Source organism: Petaurus breviceps, unplaced genomic scaffold, assembly GCF_028583685.1.
Source record: "Petaurus breviceps papuanus isolate PSGF00001 unplaced genomic scaffold, PetGlider_PUasm1.0 118, whole genome shotgun sequence".
NCBI classification, from domain to species: domain Eukaryota; kingdom Metazoa; phylum Chordata; class Mammalia; order Diprotodontia; family Petauridae; genus Petaurus; species Petaurus breviceps.
In genome coordinates, this window is record NW_027185616.1 from 17103607 (window position 1) to 17128120 (window position 24514).

At 38.3% G+C, this 24514-nt stretch overlaps 1 protein-coding gene across 4 annotated transcripts in view; it reads right to left on the reverse strand.

Moving 5' to 3' along the window:
- SMARCA2 (SWI/SNF related BAF chromatin remodeling complex subunit ATPase 2) overlaps positions 1 to 24514 on the reverse strand; it is a 289270-nt gene that overhangs the window by 261657 nt on the left and 3099 nt on the right. The window contains exon 1 of one of the 4 annotated variants that reach the window (XM_069086755.1): positions 7462 to 7603. The exons of the other annotated variants lie outside the window; for them this stretch is intronic. The gene's annotated coding sequence lies outside the window, so the exon portion shown is untranslated. Of the gene's footprint in view, positions 1 to 7461; positions 7604 to 24514 lie in introns of those variants that run through there. 4 annotated transcript variants of the gene reach the window in all.

Below are 24514 nucleotides of genomic sequence, written 5' to 3' on the forward strand. Positions count from 1 at the left end.
TGAGTCTGGAAAAATAGGTTGGAGTCAGTATATGGAAGGTTAAAAGTTAACAGAGGCATTTCTGAAGGCAATAGGAAGCTACTGGAGTTGATTGAATGGTACTGGAGTGGGGAAGTAGGGAGTGTTGACATGATCAGGTCATTGCCAAAGGAAACCACTTAGGTAGTTGTGTAGAAGACAGATGATAGACTGGATTGGAGAAATTTAAGGCAAGGAAACCAATTAGGAGTTTATTGCAATAATTCAGGTGAAGGACAAGGAGAGCCCAAAGTAATAGCTGAACTGAAATGATAGCTGTGGGAGTATTGAGAAGATGCTGGAGATGCGATGAAGGTAGAAGTGCCAAAGTTTGGCTAATAATTGGAAATGTGAGGGAAAGAGAGGAGAGGAGGATTATACTGAAGTTCTGAGCCTAGAGTGTGGCTGACTGGTGGTGCCTTCTCTTTTTAAGTGTGATGATGTGAAGGAACAGACTCTGCACCTAGAATAAGAAGACTAGAGATCAAAACCTGGTTTAGACATTTATTAGCTTTGAGGTACTGGGCACATTGTTTAACCACTTTGTTCCTTGGTCTCCTCCTCTTTAAAGTGGTAATTTCCTCTACCACACAGGTGGTTGTGTTTGTAAACCTAAAATTGCTGTATGAATGTGAACTAATATTATTGGCTGCTTACAACCACTTGTTTAAAAATGATTTCAAGGGTTTCTCTACTGATCAATATGTTCAAATAGTTACAATTAGAAGAATCCAACACTCCCCCCCCCCCCCCCCCGCTTTGAAAACTGCTTTAACATTTTCTTTCTATTTGTAGTCCAATGGCACTTGTCTTTCCTCAATTATTCCCTAAAGGTTAACAACACTGGCACAGCATTCACATGAAATTTGTCTGTAACCTTGTGGTGTAATTCATCTAGATCAGGCTAAATAACTCATTTGAGTTATTTATCTCTGTCTCTGTCTCTGTCTAACAACCAAGTAATGAATAATAAACCATTTATTAAGTACTTACTCTGTGTTAAGCACTGTGCAAAGTGCTAAAATATAAATACAAATAAAAAAGACAGTTCCTGCCCTCAAGGAACTTCCATTCTTTTTAATTTTTCCTTTTTGAAATAAATTTTACTGATATCTTTTGTTTTTCTTTTGCCTACATTTCCCCCAGTTTCCTTCCCTTCCTCTAATTCCCTCTCAGAGAACCTTCCCATATAACAAAGAATGAGGTGCTTATATTCTAATGGGGAAAGACAATACAAAAATGAGAGCCAAAAGTTGGGGGGGAGAGGAATATACCCCAAATGACATAGTGTAGAAATGACTGGGAACATCATCAACAAAAGTAATTATTAGCATTTATATAGTTCTTTGCACAATTCTTTACAAATATTTCACTTTTATCTTCATAATAACCTTGAGAGGTAGGTGCTATTATTAACTGATTTTATAGATGAGGAAACTAAGGCTGAACAAAGTTATGTGACTTGTCCAAAGTTGCATAGCTAGTAAATGAGTGAAGACAATTTTGCCTCAGTTCTTCCTGATTCCAGGTTCAGCACTCTGTTCTGGAAAAGGCAAATGCTCACCTTTCAGAGCTGCCCACATTGCTATGATTTCTGTTCCTGACTAATTGGTTGTTGGACATAGATTGCTCATATACAGAGTGCTAGCAGTTAAATTAATACTTCAAAATATTTTACTTTATTCTAAATATGGGATCCTTGTCCAAAAACCATCGAGTCGGCATACAACTAGGAAAATGAAATCACATCAGTTGACATTCTTGTAATAAATGAAACCAGAAGACATTATAATAGCTAACATTTAAATAGCACTTTAAGGTTTGCAAAGCACTTTACATATATTATCGTGCAGCTAAATGGAAGAGTAGCTCACAGGTTTTCTATGAAGAAGCAAATAAAGGAGTTGGCAACATTTGCTTCATGATGTATCTAAAAGCAACAAGAAACATTATTTTGTGGGCTACTTGGTTGCTTCCAAAACAGCCATCTCTGAACAGTTAGATTATTGACCAATTGTAACAAGACCAATGATCAACAACAAATTCGAAGATGAGAAAAAAAGGCAGTGATGAGTAATTAAAATAATTCCAATCCCATCTATTCAAATAAGATATTGATATTGAAATGGGGAAATGGATAAAATAGCTGTGTAGTGAGTGATAACAGATGCACAGTCTAAGTGTTTACTGGTGCTCATGAAATATCAAAAGACACAGAGTAAGGCCTCTAACAAGTTAAATAGAAGATAAATTTGAGGATTTATGGGAGGTCATGGATAAAAGGTACACTGATGAGAGAAGGGAGGGATGGATAATGATCTGCACCAGTAGAAGCTATGCCAACATTGATGAGATCACAGATTCCTTGAAGCATTAAAGTATGCCCTCTTTCTGGAATCCCAGAATCTTTGAATCTCAGCAGTTTCACTTAGTGGTAAGATGACTATATTTGAAGTCAGGAATATCTGATTCTAAATACCATTTCTAATACTTATTGTATTTGTAACCATAGGAAAATCACGGAACATCTCTGAGTCTCAGTGTCCTTATCTACAAAATAAGGGTATTAGAGTAAATGGCCTTTAAGGTCCCTTTCAATTCTAAATCTATAATCTTCTGATCTCAGAGGTTGCCTGGTTCAGTCTATAGCTAATAGTAATCCACTCTATGTCATCTTTGACAAGCGATCGTATTACTTTAATTCAAAAATCTCTTATGGTAGAAAATCAAATGTCTCTTGAGGAAATCTTTTATATTTTTTGGACAATCTATTTATTAAGACATTTTCCCCCCTTATATGGAGGCAAAATCTACCTCTCTACAAACCAACTTCTATCCATCCATCTACTCCCAAATTCCATCCAACACTCCTAGTTTTGTCCTTGGGGGCTAAGCAAACCAATTCTAATTATTCTTCCATGTGAGGAATGCCCAAATTAACAAGACCATGGATCTGACATATTGAATTATCTCTTCTTTCATGAATCACAAAAATCACTGAATAACTTAGTTCTAAGAGACATCAAAAAACATCTAATGCAGTTGACACCTGGAGAGGAAAGTGATCGACAATGTCTCTAATGAGTGGCCACCCAGCATCTACCTGAAGTCCCTTAGTGATAGGGAACCCACTACCTCCCACTGAGCTCTACTTTGAACAGCTTTTTTTCTTCTAAGATTTTTTATTACTTTGAACCAAAATTAGCTTCCCTGTAGTTCCCACATATCTCACCCTTTTCTTTCGTCTGGGGCCAAGCAGAACGAGTTTAAACCCTCTTCCAAATGAGAACCCTTCAAATATTTGAAGACAGTAATCACTCAGAGCTTTTCCATTGCTTAGCATGGTCTGTTTGTTGCCTACAAACTGAGCTATTGTCAATGTTACTTTACCCTCTTCTCTTACAAAAGCTGTCCTTATCTAAGTGCTCCAATGGCCACTTCAATGAAACCTCTTAGGATCTGTCACTTTGCACAATTTAACTCCCTCCTGTCCAGACCACCACCTGAAACATTCTGTCTTCCGCCTGACTAAGAAATTGACAAAGATGAATTTGCATTTATTTCCCAGAACACTCACTGCACTCCTGACATTTAAAAAAAATGAAAGAATTATGCCACTCTGAAGAGACAATCCAGCCCACAACCCTAAAAAACAGAAGCAGTTAATGTTTCATATGCTCCAGACGCTCAATTTAAAGATGTCATGGGTATATTTAAGGCTAAAATGTTACCCCTCAATCCCCACATTGCATATCTATCATGCCCACCACTACTGTGCCATGCCCCCTCTGTAAAGAGAATTTGGTCTTGTCCAATATCCCATTGTCAACCATGCTATGCTGTGTGTAGCAGGGGAATCTAGATGTGATTTATGAGAGCCTGAAATAGTTCTTTCAGACCCCAAATGCTTGTGAAGGGACTACCACACAAACATAGCAGAGATGTGAGTGTATAATGTTTCTATCAAACTGTGTCAACATATGTTCCATGTTGAACATAAAGGATTCACTTGTTTCTCTTGTTTTGCCTGGCTTGCCTGAAATGAATTCTGTTAGGTAATCTACACAACAGCTTACCTCTGTGGATGGATCTTACTGATCCCTTGGAAATCTGAGTTTTTACTTAGACCTTAGTTTCAGCGAAGACCATTGAAAAGTACATTATAAAAAAAAATTCCGGCCAATTCCAAATGTGTATATATTTGGGGATATGGAGGATTTAATTGTGTAAGCAGGCCAGTGTCCACAATTTATAGGAAGTTTTTTTTAACAACCTTTGTAAGGGTTTTAAAAATGCATTACTAGAAAGAACCTCGGATGTAGATTCAGAAGATCTAGATTCAAGTCCAGATTCTATCATTTATTACTTCTGTGATCTTGGGCAAATCACTCAGGGTCACTGGACCTTGGCTTCTTTATGATGAGGCTGGGGAGCTAGATGAACTCTAAGGTCATTTGCAACATTAAAATCAAATGATCCTATAAATACGAACTCGATGATATACTAGGAAAAGACTACAGGAAAACAAAAGGGGTTAGTTATCTGAGATGTGAGAGCAAAGTATTTTCAGAATAAAGCAACTCTTACCCCCAAAGAACATTTCAACATTTTGTGAACCATTCCAAAAAACTCCAGAACTCTGATCAACATAGTGACCAACAATGACTTTAGGAGATAGATGATGAATCACACTTCTCACATTATGGCAGAAAAGTGATTTTCTGCCATGAGAGGGGGAGAATAAGGCATTTGCTTTTAGATATGATCAATGATTTGTTTGACTATATATGTTAAAAAGAAGGGCTTCTATTAAAGGAATAGAGAGTAGGTGAGTGACTAAGATGTGTTAGAAATAAGAAAGAAAAAAAGGAAAGGAGGAAGGGAATAAATGGAAGGAGGGAAAGAAGAAAGAGAAGAAGGGATGGGGAAAGAAAAAAGAAGGAAGGAAAGTACAGAAGATAAAGAAAGCGAAGAAAAAGGAAAGAGAAAGAAAGGAGAAAAGAAGAAAGAGAAAGATAAGAAAGGAAAGTTCAGACAGGAAGAAAAATGGTAAATTGGTTAATACCTTGTAAAATTGAATATATGCTTTAAACAAACTATACAACAAAACATGATAGTTTAATATACGCTCTTTTTCTTCTTTGTATATATATTGTTATATTTGTGTTTCTTGATGATTATTAAGTACATAATTAACAAGAAAATTTAAAAAAAGATAAACATTTTCAGAGATGAGTAAGACAGAAAGAAAATAAAGAGCTCCTGCCCAATCTTCTCATCTTACACCATTGGACTTTTACTCATTAAATATTCTAGGAAACATGGCGCCTACTATGAAGCCATCTGTATTGGTAGAATTAAGACATTATGTTGAGTTATCCAAGACTGTTATTTTACTGGAAACATGTGCACATCTGGGTCAGCCTATAGTTTGTCATTCTCAAAAGTGAGTAGAAGCTGCTGGTTTATATTTTGAACATTTGTGTGTTTAAAATACATGCTATAATTAACTTAGAACCCTTGAGCCCTATGGTGCGGGAGCCTGGGTCACCTTAGGGAGCTATTTCTCTGATTCTTGACTCAGAGCTCCAACAAAAGGTCCACAAAACTGTACTGGACTGTTCAATTCTGCCTTTGTAAGTACCAAAGTGTCAGAAGAAGTTTTATTGCAGAAACCACGGAGAAAGGAAAAGAAAAAAAAATACAAATTGTTCATTGTGATTTCCAAGTCCACAGGATCCTCAAACAAGAGCTGCTGGTAGTCATCATCTTCACAAAGTGTTATGACCAAGGCCCTTTCTTAAAATGCTCTTCCTCTAGGTTTTCTGGGCTCACCAAGGCTTCCCACTTTTTCATGATGGTAACCACGGGTCACCAACCATCTGGTCAAATGCGCCTGTTTCTTAGTTTACTGATATTCTAATCCTATTTCTGGGAATAACATCTGCTTTCTCTGACTCTGGGACCTTAATGGAGCTTCTCTTGGTTCTCTCTCCTACCAGATTCTTTACTACTCTTTCTTGCTGTCTTGCTCAGAAGAGGTTGTCTCGCCTGATCTGAGAGTCTCTCCTTTTATGGTGCCAGCATGGTGTAGATCACGGCTTGTTGACCTTTTTGCATGTGTTATGGATCTCTTTGGCAGTCTAGCAAAACTTATACACCCTTTCTCAGAATAATATTCTTAAATGCATAAAATAAAATATATTGAATGACCAAGGAAATCAAACATATTAAAATACAGTTAATTAAATATTTTAAAAAAGTGTATTGACTTTAGGTTAAGGAACTTGGCTATACAAGAAAGAGTGATCAATTTAGAATCAGAAAACCTACATTGAAAGCTCAGCTCTGCCAATTGCTAGCCTGTGACCTTGGATAGGTATTTTATATTACTGTGATCCATTTTCCTCATTGGTAAAATGAGAGAATTAGATGAAATTAATCTAAGGTCTCTTCTAGTTTTCATTCAATGATCTTCTGATATCTCAACCCTACTCTCTTGGGTCTTGTCATTAATTTCTCACCAATACCCAATGGTTTCTTCACATTTTGACTGCATCTTGTTATTTCACATCCTGACACATCTTGTTATAAGCAGCTTAAGAGAAGGATTTGAAATGATCACAGACAGAGTTTGAATGAACTTCAGAGGCTATCTAGTCTAAGCCCTTCATTATTCAGTGATTTTCCTGAGCTCATACAGGTAATAAGTATTAGTGGTGGTGTATGGACCCAAGATCTTTTGTGCTAGAGTCGATTCTCTTTCCATCATACCAGTGTTTTCTTTTTTCTTTGTTTTTGCTTTTTGGATGGGGGAAGGTAGAGTAATTGGAGTTAAGTGACTTGTCTGAGGTCACATGGCTAGTTTGTGTGTGTGTGTGTGTGTGTGTGTGTGTGTGTGTAAGTGTCTGAGGATGGATTTGAACTCAGGTCTTCCTGAGTTGTGCTCTATTCACTGAACCACCTAACTGCCCTGTACCAGTGTTTTCTAATACTCCATTCCTAGAACAACGCATGAACACCAAACACATGGCAGGGAGAAGTCTTCCTCAACCCGCTGCTCCTTCAGTCCAGTTTCCATGGTTTGCATGCTCAGAGATATAGCATACTTAGGAACTCAGAGAAGATTCTTTTTCCACCCTTTACCACTCAACTGATCTTCCTACAAGCATTATTTTTTCTTTTTGGAGGGTGGAAGGTAGGGCAGTTGGGGTTAAGTGACTTGCCCAAGGTCACACAGCTAGTTTTGTGTTAAGTATTTGAGGCCGGATTTGAACTCAGGTCCTCCTGACTCCAGGCTGGTGCTCTATTCACTGCACCACCTAGCTGCCCCTAAAAACAATTATTTTAAAGTCTTAGGGTAGAATAAGAATGTTACCCAAAGAGGTAGTAGCATGTCAGAGTTAGAGTTTAGAGTAAGGGAGACATGGACTGAGATCTTACCTGGATGTTCATGATTTTGTGACCTTTGGCAATATCTAGGCTGTGCAGTGGGTAGAGCATTCTTCCTGGAGTCAGGAAGACCTGCACTCTAATCCAGTATCAGACACTTATGAGTTGTGTGACCCTAGGCATGTCACTTCACCTCTGTTTGCCTCAGTTTCCTCAGCTGTAAAATGGAGATAATAACAGCATTTACCTCTCAGGGTTATTATGAGGATCAAATGAGATTATCCTTCATAAAGTGCTTAGTACAATGTCTGACACAGCAGATACTTAATAAATGCTTATTTCTTTCCCTCCTTCCTTCTCTCATATTAAGCCTCAGTTTGCTCATCTGTAAAATAGGAATAGTAATAGCACCTGCCCACCCTGCTTTGCTGTTCATTCATGTAGGGATCAAAGAAGACATTACTTGGGTGGAAGCAGTTGTCAGCAAAGGGATTTAACTTTTAAAAAATGGGTAATGATCAGATAAACAGAAAGAAATAGGAAAATACATTTTGTTATTGGATGAAAATTATTGCAGTGGAGTTGAGTTCAGCTAAGAAGTTTTATCTCAGTGAACTTTCCAGAGAAGAGAAATACACATACTAAAATAGAGGAAGATATCTATAATTCTGCTCTCTGTCTTACTGTCTTATGTTTGAGGCTGCTAATAATGTGGTCCTCTTGGTATATTAGCAATTAACTTCCCTCAGTGATCTCCAAAGCTGATCTAGGTTCTTTTATTAATGAAAAATGTTGTATGGTGCTAGGGCATGAGACTCTAACAGAGAAGAAATAAATGAGATAAAGGAACCTATATGGAAAGCCCATTACCATCTTTGAGACCATCTTCATGTACAAAGGTGGAACAGTTTTGAAAACTGGAGATTTATCATACATTGGTGTCATTTCAGACATCATGCTTAGAGGCAAATATCCTTGTCACAGTCAAGAAATGATCAGCTTGACATGTTATAATGTAACTGGTTAATTCAGGATCTTATCACAGAATTTCACAGTTAGAAGGGATCTCAGAGTACCTCCAGTTCAACCTGTCCCTGAAGGGAAAAATCGCCTCTAGAACAACCCTAGGAGATGATTATCTGAGTCAAATAAGCAAGCAATTATTAAGTGCCTACTGTGTGCTAGGCATCCAGTCTTTACTTGAAGGCTTCCAGTAAGGGGAACTAACCACCTCCTTACTATTGTGGTGGACACATTAATCTGAAGAAACAATCTCGTACAATAATAAAACTTTAAAGGCAGATTAAACTTAATAACAATTTCCAACCATTCGCCTAGTTATAGCCAGCCATTCATTGTGTATTCATTATTCTTTGCCTTTCCCAGACACTTCACTACCAACCCTGGTCAATTCCCTATGGCATCAGTTGACCTGAAATCTTTATTGGGCTCCAGCTGAACCAACTTCCTGACTTTTCTTGGAACAAAACAAAAACTTTCCTTGGCTTGGGTTATAATTCAAATTCACTGCTTCCCCTGTTAATGAGGACTGCCCAGTTTAGTTCCTAATTACTGTAGTCTATATTTAAGGTGTTGTGTTTCTAGAAGACACTTGGAAAGTTTGCATGCTTAAACGCCAAAGCAGTGGAACAGAAATGTAGTAGACATTAAAACTTGACCTCTAACATTGTACAGTTTCTGCAGATTATATATATATATATCTATATATATATATATATTTTAATATGCTTTCTCCTCCCTCCCCCCTCAGTACCTACATGAACATTCTTCTGGAATTGCAAAGTAGATTCTGTCTCAATAGTTACAAGATCAGACATAGAATTGGGAAAACATATATTTAAAATTAAATGCACCTATTTTTTCAGAAGCATTCACACTTTGAAGATTAGTCTTCAAACAACATATTTATATGAATCTTTAAAAAGGAATGTGGGTAACTTTTGTGCCCACAAAATTCCATTTGTTTGAGACCACCTCCCCCATTGATTCTTTCATTTCTATGAAGCAGGCGATAGTGTCTGCTTATCACATATCATTACTGGTTATCAATACCACCAAAATCCATTTTATTACCACCTAGCAATGTTCTGATGATGTTAGAATCTTGCTAAGAGTTTTTTTTTCTTTTTTGGAGGGGGGAAGGCAAGGCAATTGGGGTTAAGTGACTTGCCCAAGATCACCTAAGTAAGTAAGTGTGTCAAGTGTCTGAGGCTGGATTTGAACACAGGTCCTCCTGACTCCAGGGTAGGTGCTCTATTCACTGTGTGACCTAGCTGCCCCATAGCTAAGACTTTTGGTGGTTGTTGGGATATAGGGAGTGGAGGGTGAAAGGAGCTGTTTGTAGTGGAAAGCTTGCAGTTAAAATGGACTCTGATTTCACAGATCTAGAAGTGGAAAGGACCCCAGAACTCATTCTTCACTTTAAGATGAAGAAAATGAGGCTCAGAAGGCTGATGACACTTAAAAGGTCAGGTAAGTAGTAAGCAATGTGAGGCTGAGTGTAAGCCCATGTACTCTGATGCTGGACTGCCAGTGCTCTTTCTACTGCACCATGCCACCATCTTGCTCACCTTTTGACATCTCTGGGTTTGGTCTTTGCTAGCCAAAATAAGTTGAAGCCTTAGGAGAGGTGTGTGTGTGTGTGTGTGTGTGTGTGTGTGTGTGTGTGCATGCACTTAGATCAGAACGGTTATCCCCTTTAACAAAAATCCCCATCTCCTTGTCACATAATAATGGAGGAAAAATGATGTGCAACAACCACTATTATTGCCAATGATGATTAAAAAAAGATGATAATGATTTCTCCATTTTTTCACACTCACACTCACCTACTATCCTAATTCAGGGAACGTGTTTATTTTCAGAATGGTCAAATTAGCATTTCAAGGGTATTAGAAGATTAGGACATCAGGGCAGCTAGGTAGCACAGTGAATAGAGTACTGGCCCTGGAGTCAGGAGGACCTGAGTTCAAATGTGACCTCAGACACTTAACACTTACTAGTTGTGTGACCTTGGGCAAGTCACTTAACCCCAATTGCCCTACCTTCCCCCTCCAAAAAGCAAAAAAAAAAAAAGATGAGGACATCAAAAAAGAAAACCAGAAAATAATTACAACTAGGAAAAATTCAAGATTGATAGAAATAACTGGTGTGTTATTCTCCAGAAAGAATCAGTCCAATTGGCCAGGAGTCTAGATTCTGAGCTTGCTTCATGCAAATAACCTTAGAGCCTTCAGGTAGAGACATCAGATAAGGGGCACAAGACCCCAAACTTTTTTTTGCTATTCAGTAGAGTTACACATGACATGCTGTTACCATCTTTATGTCTTTGTACAGATTGTACCCCACATCTGGAATGCCCTTCCTCCTTGTGTTCACCTCTTCAAACACAATCCAAATGCTTCCATCTTCATGAGATTTTTTCTGCTCTCCCCAGGGCTGTGACCTCAACCTGCCAAATTACCATGAATTTGCTTTGCATATAGTTTGTATATAATGAATATATACATATTATTTCTATCAACACAATTTAATGTTGTGCAATAACTACTGTTACTAGCCTGATGATGAAATATGATGGTAATAATTTATTCTTTTTTTTTACATTCACTCTCACTTTCCACTCCAATTCATGGAATACCTTCATTCCTTGAAAGAATGGACTTTTAGTTTTGTCATTGTATCCTCAGCACTAAGCACTATGCCTTTTACTCACTTTCTTCCCTCCCTATTTCCTTCCTTCCTTCATTCATTCATTCGTTCATTTGTTCCTTCCCTCTTTTCCTCCTTGTTTCCTTCCCTCTCTCCCTCCCTCCCTCCCTCCCTTACTCCCTCCCTTCCTTCCTTCCTTCCTTCCTTCCTTCCTTCCTTCCTTCCTTCCTTCCTTCCTTCCTTCCTTCCTTCCTTCCTTCCTTCCTTCCTTCCTTCCTTTTTTACCAATTGCTGCTAGGGAAGGGAAAGGAAAGAAACCAGAATTTATGAAGTGTCTACTATGTGCCAGGCACTTTGCAAAAATTTAGAGTTGTCAAATGTATGCTGATATTTGGAATAATTCAAGATAATCACCAAACTATTCATAATACCCCTTGACCCAGAGATTCCATTATGGGACATATAAAACAAAATGTTAAAGCAATACTTTTTGTGGTAGCAGAGAATTGTAAACAAAGTATGTGCCCATCAACTAGGGAAAGGAAAAACTGAGTAAGTTATGGCGAATGGATGTAATGGGATATTCTTGTATTGTAGCAAATGATGAATACTTAGAATACTTGGAATTCAGAGAAACATGTGAAGACAAGCATGAACTGACAAAGTGAAGTTCATTGAAGGAGCTGAGAACTATGCTTATGGACCATTGATTGTTTTTTTTAATAATTGTTTTTGTTGCAATGGAAGGATTCTGGCTAAAGGATGTAGATGGGGAGGATGGATAGAGAAAGGGGTATATCTGTAAATGACTTGATTTAAAGGCAAATGGTGCCAATAAAACTTAAAACAAACAACAACAAAAATAAATGTTTGTAGGGATAGGGTGAGTATTTCTGAGTCTGCCATTGAAAAGAAGTAATTATAATTACAGGATGGTAGCATCATGACAGGAACCAGAGAGGGTGTAGAGAGTAATTAAGGACAGATGTAGAGAGGATAGGAATATCTCACCATGGTAATGGTGACTGAAGGCAGGGAAGCTGACTGTAAACTATAGGTTCCCATAAATTTGCCTACAAGGACAAATCCACTCCTCCATCCCTGGGAGATGAAAAGATTAACATTGGAAGCATCATCTTTATGCTTAAAACATGAAAATTAGCTATCCATGACTGAATTTTAATCTTATATGCAAATCTCTCTGTGTCAATAAAACAACAGCAATGTTTACTGATTATTTATCCAAATGGACAGAGCATAGTGCTATGGGAATCAAAGTGGTGTAGTAGAAAATGTATGACCTTAGACAGGTTGCTTAATCTCTTTATGTCTCAGTTTATATATAAAATGAGATGGAGGCTAACCTAGATGACTTATGAAGTCCTTTTCAGCTTTAAATCTATTCTCCTATCATCCTAAATGCTCCCATTTTCTACAGATTATTTTCCTTATTATTTTCCTTAGGCATACTCTTGGGTAGAGAATATTGTAACCAAACAGGTATCAGGATCAGAAAGCAACATTGATGGTCTTTTCATCATTTTTAGGTAGATAAAACATTAATTGAGTGCTTACTTTATGCCAGATATGCAAAGCAATAAAGATATGAATACAAGCAAGCTAGACGATCACTGTCTCCAAAGAATTTGTATTTCAATGGTGGAAAACAAACTAAAGGAATACTGGAGAAGGGTTGACAATGAAGCTGGATAAGAGGAAGCATGGGATCCTGTTTCTGGGAAAAATACAGTAAAAACTCACCTATTTGAGTCTGGCTTCCTAGGAAGAGAGTCTAAAGTTTCTATAAGGGGAGAGGATGAGGTCTATGGCTGGAGTGCAGGAAGCATGGTATAGAAATGATTGGGATGTGATGGAAGCTTGATTCCTAGCAAGATAAGGTGCATACACACACACACACACACACACACACACACACACACACACACCAAAATCCCCCAAAGAAGGGGTTGCCTTAAGAAGTAATTGACTACCTCACATTTAAGGTCTTCAAATGAAGGTTGGATGTGGTTAATAACACAGAGTATATTCTTGGTCAGATACAGCTAGGACTAGATGGCCTCTGATATATCTTCCAACTTTTAAGACTCTGACAGTTTTGGTTTTTGCTGGTCTTAAATAAGAAACATTAGAGAAGGGGTAATTGAATTACACTTTCCCAGAATTTTACATATTTTTTTTTTCTGGAAGTCACATCTAATTTCTCAGTATCATTAGAACACTGATTTTTAAAAACTATTAGCCAAAATCCCATTTCCCCCCTCACATTTCCACTGTTGCCTCAGAGTCCTCCCTGGAGCACTGCCAACCTGGGAACTTCCTGGAATATATCAAAAGTGTAAAAAAAAGTGAGTGCTCTCAAGTCATTCTGACTGCTCCAGTGGCTGGGACACCTTGCCAATGAAGTTAGAAAAGGGTCCTATTTGCAATCAGTTAAGGAAAGAACCTAGTGGGACAATCCTCAGGTTTTTTCCCCATACATTTTTGAACTATGAGGGAGCTATGGAATTTCTAAAAAAAAACAGAGTGGTTCATCACGAACCTCTTAATTCCTGCTTTTATTTTTGTGTGTATATGCTGTTTTTACCCAAGAGAATGTAAAGACCATGAGGGCAAGAATTATTTCATTTTTATCTTTGCATAGAATCCTATGTGGTCTCATTCTTCCTTCCCCAACTTAAACTGCTGGACTGAGTACCTTATAAGAAACAGTCAGTCAAAAAACTTTTATTAAGTGCCAGGACTGTGCTAAATATTTGGGATACAAAATAAGACAAAAGGAAGTCCTTATCTTTGAGAAGTTGGGGGGTTGGGGTAGGTGGGTGAAGGAGAGAGCACACAAATATGTACAAATAAGTTATACACAGGAGATATTGGAAATGATTAAAAGAGGGAAGACATTAGAACTAAGGGGGATGAGGGATGGTTTCCTGTAGAAGGTGAGATCTTTGTTGTGATTTAATGGAAGTCAGCAGGTAGAAATGAAGAGGAAGAAGAGTCCAGACATGGGGGATGGTCAGAGGGAATGTCCAGAACCTAATAAAGGAAAACTGGTTCCTTCTTTCTTTATTGAACTAGGGGTAATCCCAAAGGGTTTCACCTTTTTTTCCTTAAGACTATCATCCACAAACATCTATCTGATTTACACCCCATTGATTATTAGTTATCCAGTCAGAGTTAATTAATTTTTAGTAAGGAGTATTTACTGAAACGGCAGCAGATAAAAAGCTCAACCTCCCCAAAGTCTGGGACACTCTCTTCTTCAAGTACATACAAGAAGAAAGTGGGCTGAAGAGTTTAAATGTGGCCAAAGAGTAACTCGTGGCTCCTGTTTAAGGAAATTCTATTTTCCTTTTCTGAAATCCTCATGGATTGCTCCTAGGCATAGCTCTCCACTAAGTTCTGAGGGTTACTGTTCTGGTAAATTCCTGAAGCTGTTTTTCCTTCTTGTGCCTAGTTTGTTCCTTTCATATCTTTCAGCTCCTTATTTAGATGCTGCAATCAGCCACTGTTCTTCTGGGGACACTGCTGATAGGAAGGAAGTTCAAATCTTCTGACCCTATTGAGTCTCCAATGTCATTCTCTGGTGAAGGGGGAAGAAATGTCACACTTTCTGTAGGCTCTTCTTCTTCTTCTTCTTCTTCTTCTTCTTCTTCTTCTTCTTCTTCTTCTTCTCCTCTTCCTCCTCCTCCTCCTCCTCCTCCTCCTCTTCCTCTTCCTCCCCTTGTTGCCCTCCATCAAGGAGTCTGCTTCTTCAAGGTCCCCAAAAGCTTGACTGCTTTCCACTTCTATCTCTTCTCAGTTATACATAGGAACAAAGATATGTCAAATTCTCTCAACTAGTCTTGATAAATTTCCTGTGTATCTTCATCTGATTTCATCCAATGGCTCAAAGCACTGTGATTACTCTCAAATAGATTAAGGACTTATTCAAATTTAGTTTACACTTTCAATTGATTGATGATTAATTGATTTAATAGAGGTGTGAGACTTGTTGACACCCAATTCACACCTTTGCTTATTTGCTTGATCCAGCTGAGAAGACTGAGCTCCTATAACCAAATTAATTAGGGTGAGGGTGTCCATCCCCACCCTTACATTTGTATTCCCATGCCTGGCACAATGTCTGGTACATAGTAGGTGCTGATATAATCTATTTGGTAGATTGGTTGGTTGATGGAGACTGTGAGAATATGCCATTTTACAGAATATGCCATCACTGAGGGAATTTCTTAAGTGTTCCCTATAGTACTTCATCTAAAAGAAGTGAAGGGGAGTCCATTATTTCTCAAGGCTTCTATTTTCCAATCTATTGAAGTACTGTATTTGAATACATAATAACTTGGGCTATACGGTACGCATGATTCCCACTGTAATGAAAATTAGAGGTGACCCATTGATCAATGAAGAGTCCATTCACAGTGGTTGCAAGTAGGATGAAATATATTATGAATGGTCATTTGCACATAAAAAATAAAATCAAAAATAACTAGTCACACAGATCAAGGACAGTCAGGCATACAAGACAACAGATGAACAGCAAAGTAGTGCAAGTTTAAAGATCCCCCTGTATTGGCTTGGTTTTTGTTTTGATTGTGTTAAAACCCAGAGCTTGTGAATCCCACTTGTGGGATGGACTTGTTGACCTCAAAAAAGAGAGGGCTGAACTGGGATTGAATATACCCCAGAGTTACAACAAGCTTAAGCACAGCATTTAATACCCAAATGGAGGTCTTTTCTTCATCTTGACACGAGGCAAGTTCTCAATAATCTTTGTTCCTGGGGAGATAAAGCTTAGCAAGGCCACAAGTACATTGCCAGTGTCTTCATTAATTCATTCTCTGTCTGCAGAACAGTCCTAGGACCCCTGAAAACATTAGCAAAACCCTCTTCCAGGATTTCTGTAAACATACAACAAGAAAATCCTTCTTCAGGGCTTCTGAACCAACAGCAAGGTTCCAAAACCTCTGCAACAACAGCACTGTCCTTCACCAGTGGACAGAAGTCACTCTGTCTGCAGAACAGTCTCAGGAGCTCTGAACCAACAGCAAGGTTCAAGGACCTCTGCAACAACAGGACTGTCTTTCACCACTGGACAAATCTGGCAAAACAACATCAAAACAGACAAAGTACCAGCATAACAGCCATGTCTCCTCAGTCCTTGGCAGCTCTGGGTGGCAGCTCTCAAAAGTCCTGGGCAATTCAAACTGTACCTCAGCAATCCTCTCTGTCTCTCTCTGACTCCAAGATGCTGCTTCCAAAAAGTTCTTCTGCCTCTCTCTTCTTGTGTTTCTCTAAATTTAAGTCACCAGCTCCTCCCAGTTCAGCCCTCTCTTTTCATGTCAACAAGTCCATCCCACAAGTGGGATTCACAAGCTCTGGGTTTTAACACAATAAAACCAAAAACCAAGCCAATACAGGGGGATCTTTAAATTTCATTACTATTACAGATACTAAAAGAGTAAGCTGAAGGCTTCCAGTGTCCTAGGTAGATTCTGATAAAGTGATTATGGGAAAATTTGCATGGTATTCAACTTTCAACATTCATTGAACAGTATTATGATTACCATTCATTGAACTTGCTATGATCCATGCACTGCTATGTACTGAAAATTAAGAAAATCCAGTATTTTAAATATTTCATTGGTGGCAGTGTTAGGCGAAAGGTACTATGTGAACACAGATAAACAAGACACAAGACAGGGAATGATTCAGATAAAGTTGTTCATCCTTTGTTCTCAAAGAGGACTAATGACATCACGAAGGGATATTTTGACTGGCATATGAATTGGATTTAAGGGAGGTAGAGCTGCATGGTCATCAGCTTCACTGTCTCCTCCAGAGTCACCAGAGACCAGTGGAAAGACAAAAGTCAAGACCACAGATAATGGCCCAGGATTCTTTGGGTGACCTTGACCTTTGTAAACTAAAGTCTTTCCCAGGTCTCAGTTTGTCTGAGGCCCTCAAAGGCTTCACTTTGAGGTTAAGAAGGATGAGGACTGAGAAAAGGCCATTAGATTCAGCAATCAAGAGATCATTGGTAACTTTGTATTGAGACAAAGCAGTCTAAAAAATTTGGAAAGGGGTAGTACTTTCAGCTGTTGAAATCAAGGAGGCTTTCAGGAAAGAGAAAACACTTGAGCTGAAATGAAGTTAGCAAAGGATTCTGGGAGTGATGAGGAGGGCATGCATTCCAGACTCATGGAACAACCTCTTAAACACCAGGTTCAGCAGACTAGCTTGTCTGGAACATAGAATGAGCAAAGAAAAATAATGTAGAATGAGGCCACAAAGAAAGGTTGGAGTAAAACAATGAAGAGTCTTAAATGCTTAAAGATTTTGTATTTTATCATAGAGAGAACCTGAATGTTTTTGAGCAGGTGGGTGAGTGACCCAGACTTCCGCCTTAGGAGGCTTATTTGGGCAGCTTTGGGAAGGATGGGTCGAAGAAGGAAAAGCCTGGAAGCAAGGAGACCAATTAGAGAGCTATTAAAATACTCCAGATGTGAGGTGAGGAAGATTCAAACTAGAATGAAGTTCCTGTGAGCTGAAGGAAGAGCAGGGAAATGAGATATTTTGTGGAGAGGAAATCAGTAAGACAGCCACTGATTGAAATTGGGAACTGAAGAAGGAACAACTGGGTTATAATCACACTTGTTTAGGTCATCTAAATGTGATTAACATCCTTCACAGTATGTAAGGGGGAGGCCATTGGATCTTCGAATCCTTAAGGCATTAGGCACAATGTTGCCTCCATTCATATACCTTACATGATCCATTCTAGAATGTTCAGGGACTGGTGCTCTAACTGGTAAGCACATTTTTAGCCTCCATTTTAGCAGGGATTTCATATTTAACACAATTTTGAGACTGCCCTTTACCCATGTCAGAAAATGGCTTTATTTCATACTTGGCAGTAGGGGGTAAGTATGTTCCTCTGAGACAGCAATGGAGTCAAAGACATTTAGGAGCGTTAACAAATGTCTGAATGTGTTTTAAGACTGTTCATCCTGTTTCTCATCTTGCTTCATGCCTTGTGGAGCTTATGCAAGTTCAGAGCTCTCTTTGAAATCAATGGCAGTTATGAGCTTGGATCAACTCTGCAGGACATTGAGAAATACAATAAATGAGGCCCGTTTGAAGACCAGCCATTACAGTGAGGCTTCTTTAGCAATCACATGTACTGAATATTTCAGTGGTCCCCTGTGGCAGTGGGAGTGGCTCCCAGTGCCATACTCCTCTGGGATTTTACTCAGTGCCCAAAGTGGGATGGGATGAAAGAGGCTAGCACCCCACTTCTTTTCAGAGGGACCTGAAACCATCCTGTGCCTCTTTTTCTTTCAGAAACCAAGACAAACCACTTTACTGACTTTTTATTCTGATTGAAACAACACACAAACTTTTCTTGTCCCTTTTTATATTTGCATCAAAACTGGCTTAACCATTACAACACCACTCTACTCTCCCATGTTCTTTTCTTAAGTAGTCTCCTTCAGGGGTAGAAATTTTAAAGGTTACTCATTTAATTTAAAGAAAAAACACTTGTTTCCTGTCTATAATCTGACTAATTTTTGTGAGAAGGATATCTGTATTTAAATTAAATTAAAATCTGTATTTAAAAGGGAATTTAAATGTGGATTTAAGTTTGGTTTTAAAATTTAATTTTGACTGAGTAGAAAATAGGTGGCAGGTACATTGTTTTAAATAATCATATTCCATAAAACTAGTGGGAAGGGTTGCTTTTAAAAAATATTTTAAAAATTATTTATTTTTTTAACATTCATTCTCAAGAAATTTTGAGTTCCAAATTCTCTCCCTCCATCTGGTTCCCCCCCACACCCATTGAGAAGGCAAGCAACATGATATCAATTATATGTGTGAAATCATGCAAAAATATTTCTATATTAACCATGTTGCAAAAAAAGCAAGAAAAATGAAGTGAAAAAGTTATACTTCAATCTGTACTCATTGGTTTTCTCTCTGGAGGTAAATAGCACTTTTCATCATGAGTCATTTGGAAATGTCTTGGATTATTGTATTGATCAGAGTAGTTAAACTATTCATCTTTGATCATTATACAATATTGCTATTACTATGTACAATGTTCTCCTAGTTCTGCTAACTTCATGTTACATGAGTTCACATAAATCTCCCCAGGTTTTTCCTGAAACTATCCTGCTTGTCATTTCTTATAGCACAATCTCACAGTCATGTAATACAGTTTATTAAGTCAGTCCCCAATTGAAGGGCCTCAATTTCCAATTCTTTGCCACCACAAAAAGAGCTACTATAAACATTTTTGTACTAATAGATCCTTTTCGTGTTTTCTTTGATCTCTTTGGGATACAGACGTAGTAGTGTTATTGTTGAGTCAAAGGGTAACCACAATTTTCTAGCCCTTTTGGCATAGTTCCAAATTGCTATCTAGAATGGTTAGAATCAGTTTACAACTCCACCAAGAGTGCATTAGTGTACCTATTGCCCTAAATGCCCTCCAGCATTTGTCATTTCCCTTTTCTATTGTAGGCTTTTCTTTTAAACCACGTTATGTGGACCTACTTTCAAGGAATAGTATTACAAAGGCCATTCAAACTACAACTTCATGCCCTGGGTTATTATCATTAGTTTAAAATGAAAATAATATTTACATAAATATGAATTAAATGTCAGTTATAGGATCATAAGATCACAAATTTAGACCTGGAATGTACTTTGCATGGAGTCCAACCCTTTAATTTTATGGTTGAGGAAACTGAGCACAGAGTTAAGTGACTTAGTCAGGATGATATAGTTAGTAAGTATCTGGGGGCAGGATATGAGTCTAGATGCTCTCAGAAGTTGTTGTTTAAGCTTGAAAAGTCCAGGGGTGGCTAGGTGATGAAGTAAATAGAGCACCGGCCCTGGAGTCAGGAGGACCTGAGTTCAAATCTGGCATCAGACACTTGACACACTTACTAGCCGTGTGACTTTGGGCAAGTCACTTAACCCCATTGCCCTCCAAAAAAGCAAAAAATAAATAAATAAAATAAGCATGAGAAGTCCATCCTAAGTGAAGTGTACTTTAACAGAAACATGCTTTTTTTGGAGATGAGAATAGAATAAGGATGTTTCAGATCTTTCTACCGGATAAATCAAATTTACCTCTTTGAAACTTTGTTCCTAAAGCATGAACAGCTCTTTGTGGACCTACTTTCAAGGAATAGTATTCCAAAGGTCATAGTTGGAACAGTATTCCAACAGCTTGTTTAAAAGCTCGATGCTTTGCCTCAGGAAGTCATGTGTTCTCTATCATTGGAGGTCTTCAAGGGAATACTGTCAGGGATGATCCAGAAAGAATTCCTGTGTTTGTATATTTTGGACTAGAAAGTCTGTGAGGCTCTTTTCCTATTAATGTCAAGGGTATCACCATCCTCCTATCGTCCAGTCAATGTAAATGTCACCCTAGATCCATCTCTCTCTGTCTCTCTGACTCTGTCTCTGTCTCTGTCTCTGTCTCTGTCTCTCTCTCTCTCTCTCTCTCTGTCTGTCTCTGTCTCTCTGTCTGTCTCGCTCTCTCATTCTCTCTCTGTCTCTCTCTCTGTCTTTCTCTTTCTCTCATCCCCCATATCCAGTCTGTTGCCAAGTCCTATAGATTCTATACTTGTAACATCTCTACATCTCTCACATAATCCTCTTCTCTCCTTTAGCATTGTTACTACCTGGTAACAAGACCTCCATCACCTCACTTGGACTATTTTGATAGCTTTATGGTTGTTCTCTATACCTCATCTCTCCCCACTCTATCCTTCACTCAGCTGTTTAATTTTCCTAAAGTGCAGGTTTCACCATGTTAACCTCCACCCCATTCAGCAAATTCCAGTGGCTTTCTATAACCCCTAGGATCAAACATAAAATTATCATTTTAGTATTCAAAGCCTTTAATAACCTACCCCTTTCTACCTTTCCAGTCTTCTTACCCTTTACTCCCTTTCATGTACTCTGTGATCCAGTGTCTCTGGTTTCCTTTTTACTTGTACAAGGCATTCCATCTCCTGACTTTGGGCATTTTCAAGGGCTGGCCCTCATCCCTGCAATGCTCTTTCTCCTCATCTCTGTTTCCTGACCTCTCTGGCTTCCTTTAAGTCCCAATTAAAATCATATCTCCTACAAAAAACTTCTAATTATTTCCTTTCATTATAATGCCTTTCCTCTGTTGATTATCTCCAACTTATATATATATATATATGTATATATACACACATGTACACATATACATACATATAAACACTCATACACAACCATATATATGTATACGTATGTGTGTGTATACACACACACACACACACACACATATATATATATATATATATAAACTTGTTTCTATATAGCTATTTGTATGTTGTCATAATTAGACTGTGAGTTCAATGAGAGCCAGGACTTTTTTCAGGGGGCATCTTCTGTATCATGTATAGAGTGGTTGGCATAGTATACATAGGAGGACCTTAATAAATGCCTGTTGGCTCACCGGAAATGTTAGGTCAGTTTTGGCATAAATTCAGTTGGATCTAAGTTCAGCTTAATTGAGATTATGCCTTGGGATACCTTCATGGGTAAAAGCCCTGTAGCCCCAGTGGTTAATGCAAAATATCTTTGCCAAAAATCTGACAGGAATACACTTTGCAGAAAGCTAATGTGAATTACTTGATTTGTGACAGAATATGATCATTCTTAACCTATGAAGGGTGTCCCAAGCACAGAGTTCATGCTACATCAGGGAGCAGGGACACTCTTCCAAGCATTGATGAATAGACTCTTAGGAACTATTCCTCAAGGACTGTGCTTGATTCTCTTGACAACCAGAATCTAACATCTCCACAAAATAAATGTCTTTAAGTAGTTGTAGAGGAAAGGATGTAGTTCATGGGCTTTCCATCATGCAATCTCTGCTGAACTCCCAGATTCATTTGTCTTCTTCAAGGAGATAGTATTCATGATTTCTGGAACCAGATTTCTTAGCTGACAAGACTCCACCCAATTTAATGCTACTACAGGTAACAGAATTTTAGTATTGCTCTGAAACTTTTGTTCTAGAACTTGGTGAGCTAGTAACAAATCCTTAAAACTGATTTTTCCCTCTTCTAGGTCCAGATAAACTCCTCATTCCAAACCATGCTTACCCATGACAATCTTTCTAGATTTCCAGAAACTTGAATCAAGGACATATGCTATGGTTTGAAATTAGTCATCAAAGGAAAGGATTTATTGGGGAAAGAACTAAGAGACCTTAGAACTCTTGGTCATCTCAGGATGCCATTACCATGGATTTGAATTGAATTTCTAACCACTTATTTGTTATGTCACCTTGAACAAGACAGCAGCTACAGTGGATAAAGCAGTAGGTTCAAAGTCGGGAAAAACTGAGTTTATTCTGGCCTTACATACTTACTAGCCATGTGATTTTGAGCAGTTTACTTCAACTTTGCTTGTTTCAGTTTCTCCTCTATAAATAGGTGATAACAAAAACTTTTACTTTGCAAGGTTGTTGTGATGATCAAAGGAGATAATACTTGTAAAGTACTTAGCATAGTGCCTGGCACATAGTAGACATTATATAGTTATTATTATTATTAATTATTATTTAACATCTTTGCTATTTCCTCATCGATAAAATAGAGATATTTCCTTTACTGCCTAGCTTTGTTGTGAAGGAAGAACATTTCTAGCTGTAAAGGAGTATGTAAATGAGGGTTGTTATAATAATAGTAATAGTAATTATTATTATAGCCCATCAAACTTTGAGAAGTATATTTTTATCATCTTTACATAGTTATCTGAGTCTCTACCAAGAATTCAGACAAAAAAAAAGAACTACAAAATATGTTCCCAAGCGCTAAATGAATTTATAAATTCATTTATAAGGGGATAAATGACATAAAGAGAAGCCAAGTATCCACATGAAGGCGCCCTATCCTCTGCCATGGTCAGTACTATGTTCTGCCCTTGGTACCTACATTTTGGTAAGATATTGACAAGATTTAGCATGTTGAGAAAAGGGTGACCAAGATGTTGAGGGAACTACAAACATTGTCAAACCCAGATCCAAAGAAAGAGAAGAGAAGACTTGGGAGGGGGTATGAACCCTGCAGCTATCTGAAGGTCTGCCATGTGGCAGAGGAGTTTAATTTGTTTTTACTTAGTCCCAGAGGGCAGAGCTAGGAACAATAGTTGGAAGTTACAGAAGACGCTTTTGGCTGGATATAAGGAAAAGCTGACTAACAATTAGAACTGCTCAAAAGCCAAATGGGCTGCTTGGGGACACAATGTGTTCCATGTTGCCAGAGGTGTTCAAGAGGAGGTTAAATGATCACTTGTGAGGAATGTGTGGAGGGCATTCCTGCTCACATGTGAGTCGGACTAGAGATGACTTCCATGCCCCCTTACAGTTCTAAGGCTGTATGAACATATTCATTTCAGGGCACTGGCTATCTTTTCAAAGACCAGAGATTGTTCATTGGTTCATAGATGTAGAGCTAAAAGAGATGGTAGAGGCTATAATATCAATTTAGAAGTGACCTTAGAGGACATCTAGTTCAACCAACATCATTTTACACATGAAGAAACTGAGATCCAGAGAGATTGTGACTTGCCCCAGACAGGGCAACAAAGACAGGGGTTTAAACCCAAGTCCTCTGATACCAAATCTAGCACCCCTTCCATTGTGTTAAGCTCTTTCCTTATTCTAAAGAATCAAAAAGACTATTTTTTTTCAAAGACATTGTGGTGCTGACATCCATCAATATGGAAAGCGCCACTGCCTCATTTTAAACACCATCTTGAAGGGAATGTTGGCAGAGAATTAAATAGCCGAGTAACCCTTTGTGGTCAAGATTTGTTTATTCAGGTTCAAAATAGAATACACCAAAACATTTGCTTGGATTATTTTCCAACCATATGGCAAATAAAGTCTCTTAGCCAGCCATGCGCGTTTACTGTACCACGTCTGTTTTGATTTAAGACTGTAGTCTGTCAGATGCAAAAGTTATCTTGTGTTGGTCCTCAAATGCCATCATGGTGATGATGGGTACTTCTATTCTGCCCATCTGACTTTGTCTGAAAATGCTCAATAATGTGACCTTGGAGATTTTTTATAGGAGATTTCAGCTAATGTCCTGGACTCCATGAAAAAATGTTCTATATTTATACAGACACTTGGCATATCTATCAATTAGATTAGCCTATAGCATATCAGGAAGAGGTTTGGGGGCATAGTTCATAGAGATCCGGCTTTGCAATCAGAAGTCCTGGGTCCAAAGTTCTGTTTCAGATACGTGTGTGTGTGTGTGTGTGTGTGTGTGCGTGTGTGTACTAGGTGGTCATTGAAAAGTCATCAGGGCAGCTAGGTTGCACAGTATAGAGCACTGGCCCTGGAGTCAAG